The sequence below is a fragment of the Podarcis gaigeae genome (genome assembly GCF_964106915.1).
Source record: "Podarcis gaigeae genome assembly, chromosome: 7".
In the NCBI taxonomy this organism is placed as follows: domain Eukaryota; kingdom Metazoa; phylum Chordata; class Lepidosauria; order Squamata; family Lacertidae; genus Podarcis; species Podarcis gaigeae.
In genome coordinates, this window is record NC_139683.1 from 6,297,306 (window position 1) to 6,316,134 (window position 18,829).

Below are 18,829 nucleotides of genomic sequence, written 5' to 3' on the forward strand. Positions count from 1 at the left end.
GTTCTGTAAAGCATGCATTCCCATTCTAGACAAACCAAAGTTTACTGTGTTGTTCAAACCCTAAACTATGGTCAGTCTTATCAATGATTACTAAGAACAAGCCAGGTCATAAACTATGGTTTGCAGGTGACTTGTTTTCAGTACTCATAGAACCGAGCAATGTTTGTTGAGCTTCAGACAACACAGCAAGATGCAGTTAATTAAAATAAAATAAAATGAATGTTTCAGCTTCTCAAATCTTCCTTGCAGGCACACTGGAAGAGGGACGTGTGAGCTCAAGGTTTGTGGCAGTGCATTACATCTGAGCAAGGTAAGAGCCTTATCACAACCCACAGGGATTGGTTGTGCACAGTGGATGCCAATTGGTCTGTGGACCACAAGTAGATAAATAACCCACCAAGTGGGCCCATGACACATAACTGGCCACCATCTGGGACATCCCATTTTGGGTGCCATGCTCTCACAAGGGCACGGGACTCTTGCAGGAGCACGGCCCAGAAGTTGCGTGACCTGACTTTGCAATGGGACATGTTGAAGGGTACAATGACACCATTCACATAACAAAACCTACCACAGAGATATCATTTTCAAAAGTAGGGGGTCCACGGCTTGGCTTCTGAAAAACAGTACTAATTAGTCCGCAGTGCTAATTGGGAGCCGCTGCACTAGAATGTACAGCATCCCTCCACTAATCAGTAACTATAGACTTTTCTGTGCTGCGACTTTGTTTGTGGAATAACCTTCCTTAAAACTCATTGGAGCCGTAGTTTCCAGAGAATCTGATGGACGGTATGTTTTTCTGATTGCTTCTTGCTATTTTCCAACTAACTTTAATGGCTCTTTTTCTTTTCTTCTTGATAGCTTAATTATATTTCATTGTCAATTGCTTGTCACTGTTTTCAGCAGCTGTATTTTTCTTTTCTTTTTTAAAGTCCATTTTCCAGGATTCCCCGCTATGGTGTTGTTGACTAAAGGTAAAGGGACCCCTGACCATTAGGTCCAGTCGTGACCGACTCTGGGGTTGTGGCGCTCATCTCACTTTATTGGCCGAGGGAGCCGGCATACAGCTTCCGGGTCATGTGGCCAGCATAACTAAGCCGCTTCTGGCGAACCAGAGCAGCGCATGGAAATGTTGTTTACCTTCCCGCAGGAGCGGTACCTATTTATCTACTTGCACTTTGTGCTTTCGAACTACTAGGTTGGTAGGAGCAGGGACCAAGCAACGGGAGCTCACCCCGGCGCGGGGATTCGAACTGCCGACCTTCTGATCGGCAAGTCCTAGGCTCTGTAGTTTAACCTACATTGACTACATTGTACCCAATTCCAGATTCCTTGGGTACGCCACGGGTCCCTCTCAGCTATGCCTACCTCATCGGGCTGTTGGCATTACTTTGTGTATGCAGATCCAAGTTCCTTGGGAGAGGAGTTTGGTTGCCCATACGGAGATTGAGCAAATAAACCTCTGCCATATGAAAGGCACCTGCTAGAATCCATTCTAGGCGGATCAGTTCCAAGCCAGGCAAGTGCAGACATGTGTAGGATTTCTTTTCCACCATCCATCATGTGCAGAAGGGCTTTAGAGAAGGGCGTTTGTTATTTTTAGAGCCAGCTTAACTTTAGGGAAGAATAATCAGCATTCTGAGGCTGCTTGGGAGTTATGCACCACTGGGCTTGTTTTTGTGCGCGCGCACGCACCGGATGCAAATGAGCCGGTGCCTATCTGCACACGCAAAACGTGCAATGCCGGGGATCCTTCCCCGCACCCCGACAGAATGCACCCCATTCTAAGTCTCCCCTGGCGCGAGCATACAGCGCTTGCTTCTGCATCCCCCGAGGAGCCGTCCCTGCCCCAGCAAGGTGCTTTGCGATTCCTGCCACTCGCCCCCGCCATTAACTCCCTCTGATTCCTAGCAGGCGCCCTTCCAGCAGCCCCCCACCTTTTGCCTGGGCTTTGCTAATAGGATGCTGCAGCGTCACTGAGCTCTGCAGGTTTTCCCACCTTCGCGGAGCGCGCGTTCTATTTCCTTGCGAGCGCAGCCAATCGGCGCGCTGCGGGGGGAGCCCTGCCCTCCCCCTCATTGGCTGGCCGCCTCCCCTCCCCTCTTTCTCTCGCCCTTCGCTCCTCAGGCGCCCTCTCCCCGCTCGCCCCGATTTGCATATTCATGAGGCGGGCGGGCGCGAGGGAGGGGCGGAAGCGGAAGCGTTGCGCGGAGACGGTTTCCGAGGAGCCGAGGGTATAAAGCGCCCGCCTGCGCCGCCCGCTTCGGAGCCCGCTGCCGCCTCCGCTGCTGCCCGGTCGCCGTGACAGAGCCCGACGCCCGGCCGACCCGCCCGCGACCCCGACCCCGGACCGTGACCGGACAGGACCCGGCCCCAGCGGAGCAGCCCGGCGCAGCAAGCAGCCCGCCCCTGCGAGGGGGAGCAGCCGGGCCCCGGCAGAGCAGCGCGCTCCGGCAGGAGCAGGTACCGGCCGCGGAGGGGAGGGCCGCGGGGCGAGGGGGCGGTCCACACGACCCTTTTGACCCGCGACCCTGACACGCATCGGCACGTCGGAACGGGGCGCCGGGAGGGGTAGGAGGTGTTTGGGTGGGAGGGATTGCGGAGGAGCGCGGTCCACAGGGCCCTTCTGACACGCGACCCTGACACGCACCTGCACGTCGGAACGGAGCGCCGGGAGGGGTAGGAGGTGTTCGTGAGGGAAAGATTGAGGAGGAGCGAGGTCCACAGAACCCTTCTGACCCGCGACCCTGACACGCACCTGCACGTCGGAACGGAGCGCCGGGAGGGGTAGGAGGTGTTTGTGAGGGAGGGATTGTAGAGGAGAGCGGTCCACACGGCCCTTCTGACCCGCGACCCTGACACGCACCTGCACGTCGGAAAGGGACCCGGGAGGGGTAGCAGGTGTTTGTGCGGGAGGGAGGGAGACCACAGGCGCGCCATCCATACAGCTCTTTTGACCCGCGACCCTGACACGCATCGGCACGTCGGAACGAGGCGCCGGGAGGGGTAGAAGGTGTTTGTGAGGGAAAGATTGAGGAGGAGTGAGGTCCACACGGCCCTTCTAACCCGTGACTCTGACACGCATTGGCATGTTGGAACGGGGCGCCGGGAGGGGTAGGAGGTGTTTGTGAGGGAGGGTGAGCGCAGGTGCACCATCCATACAGCCCTTTTGACCCGCGACCCTGACACGCACTTGCACGTCAGAACGGGCCACCGAGAGGGGTGGAAGGTGTTTGTGAGGGAGGGATTGCGGAGGAGCGCGATCCACAGGGCCCTCCTGACCCGTGACCCTGACCTGCACCTGCACGTCGGAATGGGGCACCGGGAGGGATAGAAAGTGTTTGTGAGGGAGGGAGAGCACAGGTGCACCGCCCACACGGCCCTTCTGACCCACAACCCTGACACCCATCTGTGTATAGGGACAGGTGGTTTGGAGTGGGGGCTGGAGTATTTCCCCGAGGCAGGAAGGGCAATGGCACACCATCCACATGACTCTTCTATCCCGCATCCCTGACGTTCACCTGCATGTTGGAACAGACTGCCAGGGGTGGGGCATTTCCTTGAGACGCACCATCCACACAACGCTTTTGTCCCATGTCCCTGACACACACCTGCACATCGGAGTGGTCCAGCTACAGCAGTCTTCTGGGTTGTTTGTCCCCCATAGCAGTCTGGCGGGTGGGCATAAGGTTTTACAGCTTTCCCTGCTGCTGAATGCCCCACCCTGAAACAGGTGGCATTTGGAGGTACAGTGCCTCTGCCCCTGGAGGTTTTACTCAGCTGTTGTAGGTAAAATTGCTAAAGAATACCAGAATATCAGGGGCAGAGTGATTCTGAACTTGTAGGTTCTATGCAGAGGTAATCTAATCTCCTGAGAACACATTTATTCAAATATGTGCTTGGCTACATTTTGAAAAAAATTAAGCAATCTTCAGGATTTGTTTACGATGTGTATTCTAGCCTTGCAAGTTGCCTTGTGTTGATGGGGTTAGTGGTTAGAGTGTTGCATCTGAGAGACCAGGGTTCAAATCCCCACTCAGCTAATGTATCCCACTCCGTAACTTTGGGTCAGTCACTGCCTTCCCACAGGGTTGCTGTGAGGAATAAATTGGGGAAAGGGATGCAACCTTGAGCTCTTTGGAGAAAAGGTGGGATATAAATGTAGTGCTAAAATCTTGCCCAGTATTTTGTTTTCGATCTTGGTCTGGGGCTTGTAGGAAACCCACAAGCAAGGCCTAAGAGCAACCAGCAGCAAAAAAATTCATATTCCCTTGGAATATGAAAACCATACAAGTAGGTCCTGGAATTTGGTGTGAAGACACATGAGGCCACCACCTTGGTTGAAGTTAACCAGGTTTGGGTTTAGTCCATGGGTAGGCAAACTAAGGCCCGGGGGCCAGATCCGGCCCAATTGCCTTCTAAATCTGGCCTGCGGATGGTCCGGCAATCATCATGTTTTTTTTACATGAGTAGAATGTGTGCTTTTATTTAAAATGCATCTCTGGGTTATTTATGGGGCCTGCCTGGTGTTTTTACATGAGTAGAATGTGTGCTTTTATTTATTTAAAATGCACCTCTAGGTTCTTTGTGGGGCGTAGCAATTCGCTCTTTTTTTTCTCTCCCCAAAATATAGTCCGGTCCCCCACAAGGTCTGAGGGACAGTGGACCGGCCCCCTGCTGGAAAAGTTTGCTGACCGCTGGTTAGTCACTGGGTGGGAGACACCCTAAGAACCACATTTATGTCACCTTGGGGGGGGGGGAGTGGCATGTAAACATAAGGAATAAAAAGAATGAGTGATAAGAATGTTTTGGTGTCTTTTTTGGTGCCTTAACGTGGCTGACAACTCCATAACCCTGTGTGGATTTACCAATCATTCCCTGCCACAAACCAGTTAATCTAAAGGCTGCCTGATTTTTGGTTTTCTAAAATATATATCTGTCGGACCAGCGGAGCAATTCAGGGAACCAAGCCCACATCAGGGTGGGCTTAGGGATCAGAACTCCTTGAGAAGGAGAGTGGTGGAAGAAGGGACCCAAAAGAAAACACACAAAGGAGTGTCTTAGGGGATTTGCCTTGAAAGAGGATTTCATGGCTGGGGAAGGGGCATTCTTATCGAAAGGTGTGTGTATTTGAGTAGAGGGTGTGTGTGTGTCTCTGGGCGCCCGGGGTGGGAGTTGGAGGAATGCAGAGGCTGTTGTGTGACTGAGGGATTCTTGTTGCTGGAGGATTGTGCCTTTCCTGAGTTACAGATCCTGTTGTGGCTGCAGAAACCGATACAGGAGGGACATGTTTTGTTGCAGCTGGGGCAGACGAAGGCGTCTGGTTGTGCTGCTGCAGATGCACCACGGCGTTCCTTCTTTCTGCGCTCCTCCCAGCGGTCATTCCTCCGCTGGTCACTGCTGTGGCTGCACAGCCTGACTCTCTGCCTCCAGGCACTGAGGTTGTCTGTAAGAGATTCCCACACAGCGGGGTTGATGTTGCCAACCTTCGTGTTTGGAGGCATCTTTGTAACGCAGAGTCGGTCTGCCAACACAGGGCAGAGGAAGCCTGGTGTGTACATTGACTTGGAAGCGAAAGAGGATACAAGTAGGGGGTTGGACTAGATGACCCTCGGGGTCCTTTCCAGGTCTGCAATTCTTTGAACGGCAGATTCAAGAGAGGGACCCTAGCAAATGGGGTTCAGAAAAAGAAAGGCTGGGGTGTTGTTGGAGAGGGGTTGAGTTTGAGAGGCAGGGTTTTGGGACAAGGGAGAGAATTGGGTTTGGTGGGCGATGCAAGAAGACAGCCTGTGGAAAAGAGGGAAGACACATTTTTTGAACTATTCTTTAGATGTTTTTCAGGGAGTTCAATTGAGCAGAATCCCAGCGGGCGAGTGAGAAATAACTGCACAAGCAAAAAGTTTGTTGCGTGTCCAAGTGTGTTGGTTGATGGGGGGAGATAACTGGGGGTGGGTGGAGATCATAAGGCTGTCTGATAAGGTAAGAGAAGAGGAGAAAAGATCACGTGTTGGGATTTGTGTGTGGTGCATGCAAGGGGTGAGAAAACCAACCCTAGAAAAACCAGGTGCTGAAGGGGCTATAAGAGAACTTGAGAGAGAGAGAGAGAGGCGATTCTTATCTGTGCAAGGTCAGGTTGAGGAGGCAGGATGAGTTAAGTGTGAGCAAAGGTCTTGGGGTTTGAGGCAAGGAGTTTCTTTCTAAAGCAGGATGTGCAACAGGGAGAAAAGGGAAGAAGCGAGAAGTAAATAAATGTGTCGATCCTGGAAAGGAGAGTGAAATGAGGGAGGAACTTTGCTCCTTGTAGTGCTTGAGTCGGCAACTGTCAGAACAAACTTCGAGGGCAGAATACAGGGTGGGAAAGAATCACAGGGAAGGTTGCAGTGACTTTTGGCAAAGGGGGAAGGGTTTGGGGTACAAGAACAAGAGGGGTGCAAAAGCCAGAGAAGTGGAAGGGGAGAAGTGTTGCAGGTAAAGAACTGCTGGTGTGTGGAGTGTCCTGTGTAGGTGACAAAACAGGGTGATTATAGGAGGAGGTAGCATAGCATGAGAGAGGGATTTTTTGCCATTCTGAGAGGCATCTGTGTCCAGGGCGGGCGGCTGTCTACCAGCTCCACCTGGTACGCAGGCTGAGACCCTACCTGCCTGCAGACTGTCTCACCAGAGTGATGCATGCTCTGGTTATCTCTCGCTTGGACTACTGCAATGCGCTCTACGTGGGGCTACCTTTGAAGGTGACCTGGAAACTGCAATTAATCCAGAATGCGGCAGCTAGAATGGTGACTGGGAGTGGCCATCGGGACCACATAACACCGGTCCCGAGAGATCTGCATTGGCTCCCAGTATGTTTCCGATCACAATTCAAAGTGTTGATGCTGACCTTTAAAGCCCTAAGCGGCCTCGGTCCTGTATACCTGAAGGAGCGTCTCCACCCCCATCGTTCTACCTGGACGCTGAGGTCCAGCGCCGAGGGCCTTCTGGCGGTTCCCTCCCTGCAAGAAGTGAGGTTACAGGGAACCAGATAGAGGGCCTTCTCGGTAGTGGCACCCACCCTGTGGAACACCCTCCCTTCAGATGTGAAGGAAATAAGCAGCTATCCTATCTTTAAAAGACATCTGGAGGCAGCCCTGTTCAGGGAAGTTTTTAATATTTAATGCTGTATTGTTGTTAACACTCGATTGGGAGCCGCCCAGAGTGGCTGGGGAAACTCAGCCAGATGGGCGGGGTATAAAAAACAAATTATTATTATTATATCTACTGGGGGAGTCTTGGAGAGCAGCTTTTGGTATGCATTAGCTTTATATGGAGACGTGGCTTGTGGGTCATTAAATCATAGAATTGCAGAGTTGGAAGAGACCATGAGGGTCATCTAGTCTAACCCCCTGCAATGCAAGAATCCTTTGCCCGACATGGGGCTCAAACCCACAACCCTGAGATTAAGTGTCTCATTATTTACCAACTGAGCTGTTCCAGATGTAGCCTAGCGGGTCAGCCTCATCGTATCTGTTGCACCCAGAATGTGTATTGGGTTTTCCCTTTCAGTGTTGGGGACCTTCCCTGCGTGACAAAATTTTGTTGGGGTTGGGCAGGTCTGGTAGGAGGGAGCGGAAGCTTAAACTGGGTGTCATCTATAAACCCAGCAATCAATCCTGTTTTGTGTCACTTTGCCTGTAATGCAAATGGTCACTTCATTTTGCTGATCAGGTAAAGTGCTTCAGTTTGCATATTTGTGGTTTGAACCCAACGGGGGTGAAATTCTTTGCCCCCGTATTATAAATATGCAGCAGCAGCAGCCTGTGTAAAGTTAATGTTACAGATGCAAACACAGTTAACTGAAGGATTTCTGAAGACAGGCATTCCATACCTAAAAATACAAAAGTAATTTGTGTGTGTGTGTGTGTGTGTGTGTGTGTGTGTGTGTCAAAGATCTCTCAGATATTGTTTGGAATGTTGTACCCGAAGCCACATGAAATATATTGAGTTATTTAGGCATGGCTGAAGTGTATTTAAAGAGAAATTTCTTCTCGGTGTTGAGGGGGGAAAGGCATGGTTGACCTTGAGGCTGCTCCTGGAAAAATGCAATTTGTTTTCTTGATAACTATCTCCACAGTCCATAACGCTTTAACTGCATGTTATCCTTACATCAGATCCTTCACCCGTTATTTTCGTTGGTGTTGTCAGTGATTCCAGCTTTAGAGGAACTAAAAGGAGCGAATCTGGTGGTGCACGTGGATTGAGAGGCTGATTAGCTAGATTGCCTGTTAGGAGGAGGAGGAGGAGGATCTGCAAAGAAGCTCAGCAGCATTGCTTGGCTCTTGTGTGTACTGTGTTGACTGATACCCAAACTGAGGGTTTGGTCTACAAAGGTATGTGGATGCCCACTTGCAAACTGCCCGTTACCTAGAGTTGTAGTGCTAATGGTATTATCCCTTTACTGCCATTTAACTTCTGAAAATGTATACATTTAAAATGGCTTGCACGGCACTCTGCTCTGGCATAATTATCTGTCTGATTATGATCTGTATCGCATTGCACTGCCTGGCTTAAGCACTGCTGGTAACATTTGCTGAAAATCAGCCGCATCTTCTGCTGCTTGCTTTCGGCGCAAGTGGGCGGATATTGGCTTGGCTTTGAAACAGAAGGGTGAGTGTATCTAAACAGTCTGATAACTGGGAGGCAGGGGAGATTCATAAGCTGTCATACTTGCTTCACAGCATTCGGTTAGTGTGTTTATATGTGCACTCTGCTCTGCCGGGTACATATTATTCTGCCCACAGTTGCTTCATAGAGCAAGATAGCCTTGCTGGCGAGAACTGTAGCAAAATCGCCAGCCTTTGGTCTAAGAGTCCGTGCTTTTTCGAGTGAGGCTGCACAATTGGGGCACTATGCCTTTAAATGAATAGCTCATTTGTAATGAACACTTCAGAACCAATCTTCCTTAAGGAACGGGCTCGGAACTCCAAAGGGAAAATTGTACAGTTTATGGTTTCTGAGCAATCTTGTTCTTTACAACAAAGAGTGAAGTATCTCGAGCTTCATTTATGTTATTCAGGGCTACTTTTTACTGGGGCCGCTGCCAAAAAGATGACAAACGCTGATGCCGAAATGCAGGCACTTAAAGGTAGCAGCAGCAGCTGTTGTCTTGGAAGTAAACATTAGGCTGGGGCTTTCAGGAGCACAGTTTTCATTTAGTGGGCATTGGTTGTTTTTCTCAAGCAGTCGTTCCAGGGACATGGCTTGAGAGAGGCTCCGGCAGTCGGGGAAAAGGCTGATAAGTCAGGCAGGGATGCAAATACATAGATGCTTTGGTTTACACGTTCAGAAAAATGAGACAGAATTCTGAGATGATTGAATACATGGTACGATTTGAGATTGCCAGGGATGAGGGATCGGTTTTGAATGCTGCAGCACATTAACAAAATATAAAAATCGGGGAGCAACTGGGGATAATTTCTCTGTTATCTGCATGCTAGTTTTCTACTTAAGGGAGCTTTTATGTGCAATATTGCTTAAAAATGGGGTTTGCATGCACACCCCCGCACTTGCATCCTGAAGTGGTACATTCCAACTCACAAATTTACCATCTCATTCTGCTGCAAGTGTTGGCCGGGTCTGACACTGTCAGGTCACTGGTCTCTCTAGCCCCCTTTTAACAGCTGGCTGTCGGCATGCCTCTTCACTCTTGGGCCCGGGGTCTTTCCCCCCCACTTTGCTACCTGAGATTCTTTCACTGGGGATGTCAGTGACTGAATCTGAAATCTTATGCAATTTAGGGTGTTAGTTCTGCCGCGACGGGCACACTACAAATATTGCATTTGCACTCGGCATTTCTTTCAGAGAGTTCATCTGGCATTGTAGCTTAATATAATATTGCCCCAGCTGTACAACTCCCTTCTTGCAAACTCAGGGGAAGGTTACATCATAGTTTTTCAGCTGTTGCTTGCACAGTGAAGGAGCCTGAAACCAGGCATAAACCTAGCTTATATAGACGGCTGTTGTTGTGCATGCTTCACAATTCAGACTACTTATTCAAGCAGAAGAGGCAGCAGGAACGAATAATCCTGTGTTTCTGCAAGTGTTTTTACTTGGCTTTGTCCACCACGTGGCTCTTTCACCGTGTTGTTCGCTTTCTGATTTGAGTGCATTGGGCTTGGATTTATTCATACGTCAGGCTTCAAGAAGATTGCGGAGGTTTAGCACTTTTTTCTGTTTTTAGCTGATTTATTACGGAGCCTCCATTTTTATATAATTTCAGAGGGTAACTTGCCGCAGCTCGGCCCTTTACAGGGTAGTTCAGGGGCTGTTCCTTAAAAATGCAGATTTCACCAACTCTCTGAGACAAATGGTTCTACGGGTGAATTACTTTCTCTCCCTGCCTAATTAGCTTTGGCTTTAGAACATAAAATGATGCAAAGCTAGAGTGGTGAGTATTCATAGTTTGAACCATCCCGTGTGAAGGGAGCAAGGTGAGGAGTTTATAGCAGCTTCTAGAGTTCATGTTCACTTTCCAAGGATTTGGGGCTATGATTACCAGCGAAGAGTACTTAAAGATCTCTTTATGGAGACTACTTTAACGTAAGCTCTGCGAGGAATTTTGCAAATGCCAGGATAAAAGCTTAAGTTGTTAAAGCCCAATGTAGTTGGAGAAGCTGGCACTATTTATACCTCATATGTGCTCAGCCTCCCTTTTAAATTAAGCAGTTCCCCTTTTGCATATTAAGATACTCAGATGCTTAGCCAAGCTCCCTTTTTTCATCAGATCTGTCTTGCAGAGTGATCCTTCTTGACTTCTTACACCCTGCATTCCATCCACTTGGCTGGCTGAAGGACTGAAGTTCACCCCAAGGTCTGGGGCCATTGCCAAGGTCTTGGAAAAAAGATGTTTGTTTATCCTAGGAGAAGATGTCATTGGCTTGGCAGCTCACAGGCATCGCCCTGCCAAGCTTGATTGTGGACTTTGATTGACTGCATAACATGGCCTTTTTTGTGCTTTTACTGGCCCCGTGCTTGGCTTTTAAACTTGCAGATGGAAACAGGGGAAAAAGCATCTCATGTAGCTAATCTTCATTTGCCCTAAACGTAGCCAGCTTCTGATGTGTGGCATTGTGTGAACGATCTACTAGATGGTGATCACATTGGTGTATTTGACCAGTCTTGTTTCTGCTACTCGGCATAACTGCAACTCTAATGCAAGAGTTTGAATCATGTGTCCATGCTTGACACTACCAGTTGTCAGCATGGGGAAGAGCCATAGCTTATGCTCTGCATGCAAAAGTTCCCAAGTTCACTCCCTCCTTGTAGGGCTGGACTCCTGCCTGAACTGCTGGGCTGAACTCCTGCCTGGACTCCTGGAGGGCTGCTGCCAGTCCATGTTGACAATATCAATCTATATGGACCAATGATCTGACTTGGTATAATGCAGGGTTTTTGTTTTGTTTCTCCTACGATGTGCTCTCTGCATACCTACTGGGTGTGATCCTGTATTGCACCAGCAGGTGTCTGCTTCTGCAAAGGGACTTCTTCAAAACCTACGCCCCCTCTGGCCTCCTAGTTCTGCTCCAAAGTCTAGCAGAACTTTTGGAGCACGGGGACTGGAGGGGGAAGAAGAGGAACCGAAAGCCCCATTGCATAGGTGGGTTTCCATTTCACAAGCAAATAGTCATAGCCGACTATTACCTATTATTTTTATTTCTCACTTGGGCTGGATCTACACTGATGAAGAAAGTTATATAGCTCTCAATGCAATTTCCCATTGCTGATGGGTCACTACTCTGCAGCGCCCTCTGGTGTCACATTTTTATAAGGTATTTTTGACGTTATAGCCGACCAGTGTAGACCCGCCCTTCATCAACCATTGTTCCCTCCTGTATTTCAGGTTTAATGTCTCTCCTCCATCTGCTTCATGTAGGCTTTCATTTGTATAATATCCTGGCTCAACAATCCAGGTTCCTTGTCTAAGGTGCCACAATACTGTACTTGTATTTGCTGCTACAGACTGCCGTGGCTACAGTTCTTTAAAGTACAATGAGTTAAGTTATACTGAAACTAGCTTTTAACTTTGACAGCTCACAAAACACTAATTTTGCATGCAAGTATGGTTAGAATCTCTGACATGCTGTAATCAAGCCTGGATCTTGGACAAGTGTTATTTATATGGTGCATATACCAAATACCTGGTTTTAACCAACACTTTGTGTTTAGATATGCTATATCAGACACACACTAAAAAGCTAACATTTGAAGAAGCCCTTGGTAGTGCAATGTTCAATAATTTTAAAATACATTTTAATGACTTTAAAAAGAATTCAATGTATGTATGTATCTCTTTTTGTTGCTATTTTTTTTAAAAAAAAACCCTGAATGTGGTATTTCACTATAACAATTGTAAACAGTTAACAATTACAATTTCTAATCTACGGTATTTTATATGAATGCGTTCCAAATTTCATTATACTTGTCCATGCAAAGTCGTCTCTGTAAGCAATCCACTAGTAAGGTCTTCAACACATTGAATAAACAGAGTTGCATATTTATCTTTCCAATGCAGCAATACCAGTCTTTTGGCCAGATTAAGGGTACAGAGAATCCATTGTCCATTTCTCAAATTCCATATAGTAGGTGTATGGTTCAAAAGAATATTGTCCTATGAAAAATTTAGCCTTTTTCACACAGTTATTCTTACATTAATCCACTATTTTCTCCCAAAACTTAGTAAGTGTAAGGCATTGTTAGAAACATGTGTTTTAAAGAAGCATTATGCTTATTACATTTCCAACAAAATGCTGTTTCAGACAGTTCTTTTCTATGTAAACATAGTGTCCAATAAATTCTAAATATTGTATAACTCAGGTCCACTGACAGCCTTGCTGTCCAGGCAACATAGGAACCTCCAATTCTTTATTCCATTCATTTCTTAACACCTGCATCTCAAATTGATTTATTGATAACAATTATAAACAAAAGGTAATCACTTTTCTTTCTTTTTTTAGTTTTAAAGTATTTAGCCACTTGTTCTAGTATCTCAAGCATCTCAGAAACTGAAAATGCTGCTGGTCCAAACAAAGTTGTTAATAGAATGTTGTAGCTGCAGATACTGCCATTGGGTTACATCCAATAGCTGATATTTATCTCTTAATGCCACGTATGTTAAAAATGCATCTTTCGATTTAACAATAATTTCATGTATGTCTGCATATATGAATTGGGAAATATTCCAAATTTCTTAGGTGCATGTTAAGCACCTCCTAGCCACCCGCAATTTCCTGTGGTTTGACAGCACTTGCCCTTGTTCTGGGTCCAAATTCAGGCAAATCAGTGGACGAAAGGGGTCACAGGGAGGCTACATTGATCTGTGATGTCTTTTGAAGTGCACAAGGGAAGGCTCAAAGTGGGGAAGCAAATGTGTAGAAAAAGTTTAGAGTTCTTCTCTTGCATGCATGTTCATTTTGAATGCATAGGGCATCCATGAGAACTGCCGTCAAAGAAGAAGAAGAGGAGTTTGGATTTGATATCCCGCCTTTCACTCCCCTTCAAGAGTCTCAAAGCGGCTAACAATCTCCTTTCCCTTCCTCCCCCACAACAAACACTCTGTGAGGTGAGTGGGGCTGAGAGACTTCAGAGAAGTGTGACTGGCCCAAGGTCACCCAGCAGCTGCATGTGGAGGAGTGGAGACGCGAACCCGGTTCCCCAGATTACGTGATTACCGCTCTTAACCACTACACCACACTGGCTCATTTCATCCTTTGCCTGCAGTCCCTCCCAGCAGAAGCCCTGGATAAATCTGATGTCGATCGCTTGGCTGTTCCCTGAAAGCTGCTTCCATTAACATTATGATGTCATGGAACTTTAGAATCCTAATGTTTTCTGTTACGGGAGTCATCAGAAGCTAAAAGCATCCCTGCTCGAACTTCAGGCAGGCCATCGTGGGTAGGGCTCTTTGGGATGGGGATGGTAGTTGTTCTGGCAAACACAGTTCCATTCTGCTAGTTCGTCAACCTGACTCTTGGTTGCACTATAGAGATGGGCTGTTGTGGAAGGAAGCGGATCTTTCCTGCCACAATAAGCTAACCTGCTGCAAGGTTCTGATCACTGAAACTTTTCAAGCCAGGGGGCAGTTTGCCCAGCCCTGCCCTGTTTCAGTTCAATCACAGCTGCAGTGTGTAGCCTCATCTTTTGGAAGCTGTCAGATGTATTTTGCAAGCCAGGCTGATTAGATTGGAGCTGGCCTAATTGCATTCCCCTTGGATCACTTGTCTCCTTGCATATACTCCTGCCCACATCATATGCTACAAGGCTTCACATATTTGAAATTCCATCTTGCTTCTTCAAGAAAATCCAGGGAGTAAACAAGATGTTACATTCAGTCCTGGCCGGTCGGCCAGGATCACCATTCCAGAAAATGTTCCGACGACAACATCCCACATCTCCTGACACATAGATTAGTGCTTTGCAGGCAGCAGTGTTAAAAACTCAAATATATAAGCTAGGTGCCCAATAGCTCCTTAAACCAAGGTTTCAGTCGCCAAAATGGAATGTCTTGTTGACATTTTTGGGCAAGACGTGTTATTTTTTTAAATGATGGACTGACTGAGATGGATTCTCAGTTAAACATCTGGCTAGTTCGGATGACAACCCTGAGCTAGGTTAAGAGCTTTGAGAAGTGAAAGAAGAAAAGTCACTTGATCCAAGGACAGTTCACACATATGCCTGTGCCAACCCCTTTTTTTTGTTAATGGTGACTGCTCCTGCTCAGGCTGTGCAGAAAAAGCAGTTTGGTTCCAGAAATCCATTCCGAAGATGCAGATAAAATGTAACTTGAGAGAATTCTACAGGATGTGGTTGGTACTGTTGTGTGAAAACAGCCGGGGTATGATCCCCAGCGGTGCACCTCTAGATGGTGGAGATGTCAGGTGCCATCCTGGAACCCAGACATCTTCACTTGGTTGCAAGTGGTCGAATGCCAGGTGCAAAATGAGCCTGGCGCCTGGCTAATTTCAAACACTGGAGTCAGCCACTGGTGGGTGTATTTTTTGTGATATCTTTGTGGTGTTTCTATAGCAGTTTAGATTTGAGCATCAGTCTAATATCATATTTCTAGGGACGCGGGTGGCACTGGGGTCCAAACCAGCAGTTCAAAAGCACATCAAGTGCAAGTAGATAAATAGGTACCGCTCCGGAGGGAAGGTAAACAGCGTTTCTGTGCGCTGCTCTGGTTTGCCAGAAGCGGCTTAGTCATCCTGGCCACATGACCCGGAAGCTGTCTGTGGACAAACGCCTGCTCCCTCGGCCTATAGAGCGAGATGAGCACGCAACCCCAGAGTCGTCCACTACTGGACCTGTCAGGGGTACCGTTACTGTTACCTAATCGTATTTACAGGTGTGAGGAATTCTGCAGTGAAGTATTAAAGCTTCAGCAAGTAAAGCATGGCAAATAATTTTGGAAAGTGTGGAGCTTGGTTGTACTAATTCTCCAGCTAACCAGCTGGTGTAGCTTTTTTAAAATAGCATAGTAATGGCACAAACACTTCTTAATTGCTGGGGAAGATTTCAAATGAGTTCCAAACTAGACGTGACTTCAAAGTTGTGTTAAGTGTGCCAGTTTTTGTTTTGTTTTTAATGCGAATAGAAGACACAGAATATGTTGGTCTTTTGGATCTCAGCATGCCTCTGAAAGTGACACGTTCTTTGGAAATAATTCCCACACTGAAATCTAGTTTGACCCTTAGTTACCACGAAGCCAGAATATGTGGAATTTGCATAATTGGTAGAATGTTAGCAACAGGGAGTTTTCATGAAAATCGCCTGTTGTGAACCCCATTTTTCAAATGGTTGGTAACACACTAGTGTGCAAGTTATTCCTAATGGCCCCTACCTATAATCCCCATTGGAAATAACTTTAATAGAACACAAATAGCTTTTTGAAAATAAGCAAAGATTCATCTTTACAAGGGTTGTCTATAGGAACTGGTTTCTTAAAGGAAATCTATCAATAAGCTGTTGCCACTTTGGTCCCAGCGAATACAGTGGTACCTCGGTTTAAGAACAGCCCTGTTTACAAACTACAGTCATACCTCATGTTACGTCCGCTTCATGTTACGTTCTTTCAGGTTATGTCCCGCGGCGACCCAGAAGTACCGGAAAGGGTTACTTCTGGGTTTCGCTGCATGCGCAGAAGCACAATATGACGTCACGCGCATGCGCAAAAGCGGCGAATCGCAACCCGTGCGTGCACAGATGTGCCGCTGTGGGTTGCGTTCTTTTCATGTTGTGAACAGGCCTCCAGAATGGATCCCATTCACAACCAGAGGTACCACTGTTTTCGATTTACGAACTCCACAAAACCGGAAGTAGTGTCCCGGTTTGCGAACTTTACCTCGGTCTCAGAATGGAAACCGAATGGTGGAAGGGCACCGGCGGCAGGAGGCCTCATTAGGGAAAGCGCACCTCGGTTTAAGAACGGTTTTGGTTTAAGAACGGACTTCCAGAACGGATTAAGTTCGTAAACCGAGGTACCACTGTAAATGTGTACTCTTGTGCCAAGTTGGTCTAATCTATTGACTCCTCCATGTTATAACTATCTACCTGTGGAAGGTCTAGCTTGTGTGAGAAAGATTTAAATCTAGCTCTTCCCTTTGGTATGCTAGTCTTCTGCATGCAGGGAGATGCTTTTCTAGGTGGAAGAAAACTCACAGCATGCTGTTTCCCCACCCATAGGCTGAAACGGCAAAGGAGGGCTTTACCATATGTTTTTGTTGAGCATGTAGGCTGGAAAACAAAACACCTCAATTTCCCATAATATACTGGTAGGTCTCAGATTTGGGGAGGAAACCCTGTAAAGCGATGATGATTAGCTTTTCACGTACTGATGCTAATTAAAACCTTAATGTCAACAGTGTGCTTGGCACCGCTCAGAACTTAAGTGGCGGGGCCTCTGCTAAGAGGAATTGTGGTGTACAATCAGGCAAGCTACCTTGTTCCATAATTTGCACTAATTCTAATCTTAGATCATATTCTTTGGAGATGATCGGGCTCTCTGGTGATTGAAACTTCTAGTCAACAAGCCTCAGCGGTTAAACCCTTGAACACAATCCAGCAACTCTGGATGCTGTGAAGCCAGCATTTGCTTTTGGGGGGGAACCCGAGCGATCTCTGTCGAAATTGAGGGTGTACTGCACTTATCCTCAGGTTATGGCTTCCAGATTTAGTTGCAATTTAAATCCTTGCATGGTTATGTCATTGTAGTTGCTTGCTTTGTAATTAGCATGCAATAATGACTTACCTGGAGGCTTATAAACTTACATACTATTATGTATGCTTAAAGGCCTGCAGACCAAAAAAGTATGTTTAATTATTCCAAATTGGAACTTGAGCTTTCCTCACACCTTCAAGCGCTAGTTATGTGCATTTCTTCCCAGGTTGCCTTCCCTGCTCAGGCTGCTTCCTCTGGCCTGATCTTTTGCCCTAACTACTGTGCAATGTTCTCTGTTGCAAATATAATTTTCCTGGGCTTCCCGCTGTCTTCTACGTTCCTTGATTTGCCCCTCTGTGGTCAGAGTACTGTTACTCCCTCGGACGTGAAGGTAACTTGGCTGATCATTGATAGATGCCTCGCTCTCATTGCCGGAGTAGATTTAAGGCGGTTTTGTATTTAAACACTTAGCTGGTAGTCCTAGGTGACATGGAAATCCATGCGGTTGAGTATAGCTGGAGAAAGGCCTTCATTGCACCCAGGAGCAGCATGCAATTGTCAACAACAACAACAACAACAATAATCATAATAATAATAATAATAATAAATAATGTTCCCACTTGACCTTTGGGGAATTTTCTGAGTAAGAGCAGCTCATGCCCTGAAGATTGCCAGCTGACACTGTCAGCAAATGGATATTAAGCGTTCCATTACTGACAGCTAAAAGCATGTTAGAGATCTATGCTCTGGGCTGGTTCTCAAGGTTTAAAAATGGGATGTGGGGGAGGACGACCAATTTAATGAGGTTGGTATAGAAGTAATGTTTTAAAACTCCAAATGCAGGATGTTCAATTCCCTAGCTACCTAGAGAATGTGAGGAAGAAAAGACACACAGTTTGAAGCCTCAAAGTGCTTGCGCTAGCCAGAGGCTTCTAAACGTAAATTTGGCTTGCACATTTCAGATATTGGGATCCACAAATTTGTTTCGTCGTGGAAGGTGTCCTTCCCTGTGTGGTGAACATGATGACTCCCTTGCTCCCTGCCTCAAATCGAGGATCCTCAGAACCTCATCTCACACTGCACTTTGGGATAGTAGCTCCAAATGTGCCTCCAAAGTTCAGTGTGAACTCCAAGAAGGACCCTTCCCCTTTTCCCTGAGTCCTGGTATCCAGATCATCCTTTGTGTAGTTTGATGGCAACCTCCATGTACTCATGGTTGTAGCATTAAAGTATTAAAAGTTTCTTTGACGTGGTGATCAATATCAAGTTGTACTGATCTTTCAGTAGGGGTGAGAAGGGGGTGTTTTTCGCTGGAGTCTCCGTTAACTTGTCTGCCTTTGTTTAAAGGGGAACAGTAATGTTTTTGTAGCCGAATATGACACTCGTGTTTTGCTGACCCTGCATATTTTTCTTCTTCAGCTGGCGAGCCTTCTGTTGCACGCACTGCTGGCTCATTAAACGAAAAGCAAAAAAGCCCAGTAACTTCAAAACAAGTCCATTATCAAGTGCCAAATAACTGGAGGGGAGGGGCAAATTTAAAGACAAACGTCATGAAGGTGGTCTGTGCACTTAATTTATCCCATTCTTGCCTTTGGTGTTGTCTGATCGCTCTGCCCTGGCCAGCTTCCAGTATGCTGTGGTTCA

General features: G+C 47.0%; 1 protein-coding gene across 4 annotated transcripts in view; it reads left to right on the forward strand.

Annotated features, from left to right (window-relative positions):
- The first annotated feature begins 249 nt into the window (after positions 1–249).
- Positions 250–18,829, forward strand: part of SLC45A4 (solute carrier family 45 member 4) — a 90,306-nt gene continuing 71,726 nt past the window's right edge. For 2 of the 4 annotated variants that reach the window (XM_083749139.1, XM_083749141.1), the window contains exon 1: positions 250–310. The gene's annotated coding sequence lies outside the window, so the exon portion shown is untranslated. Of the gene's footprint in view, positions 311–2,266; positions 2,464–18,829 lie in introns of those variants that run through there. The other 2 variants (XM_083749138.1, XM_083749140.1) reach the window with 1 other exon arrangement.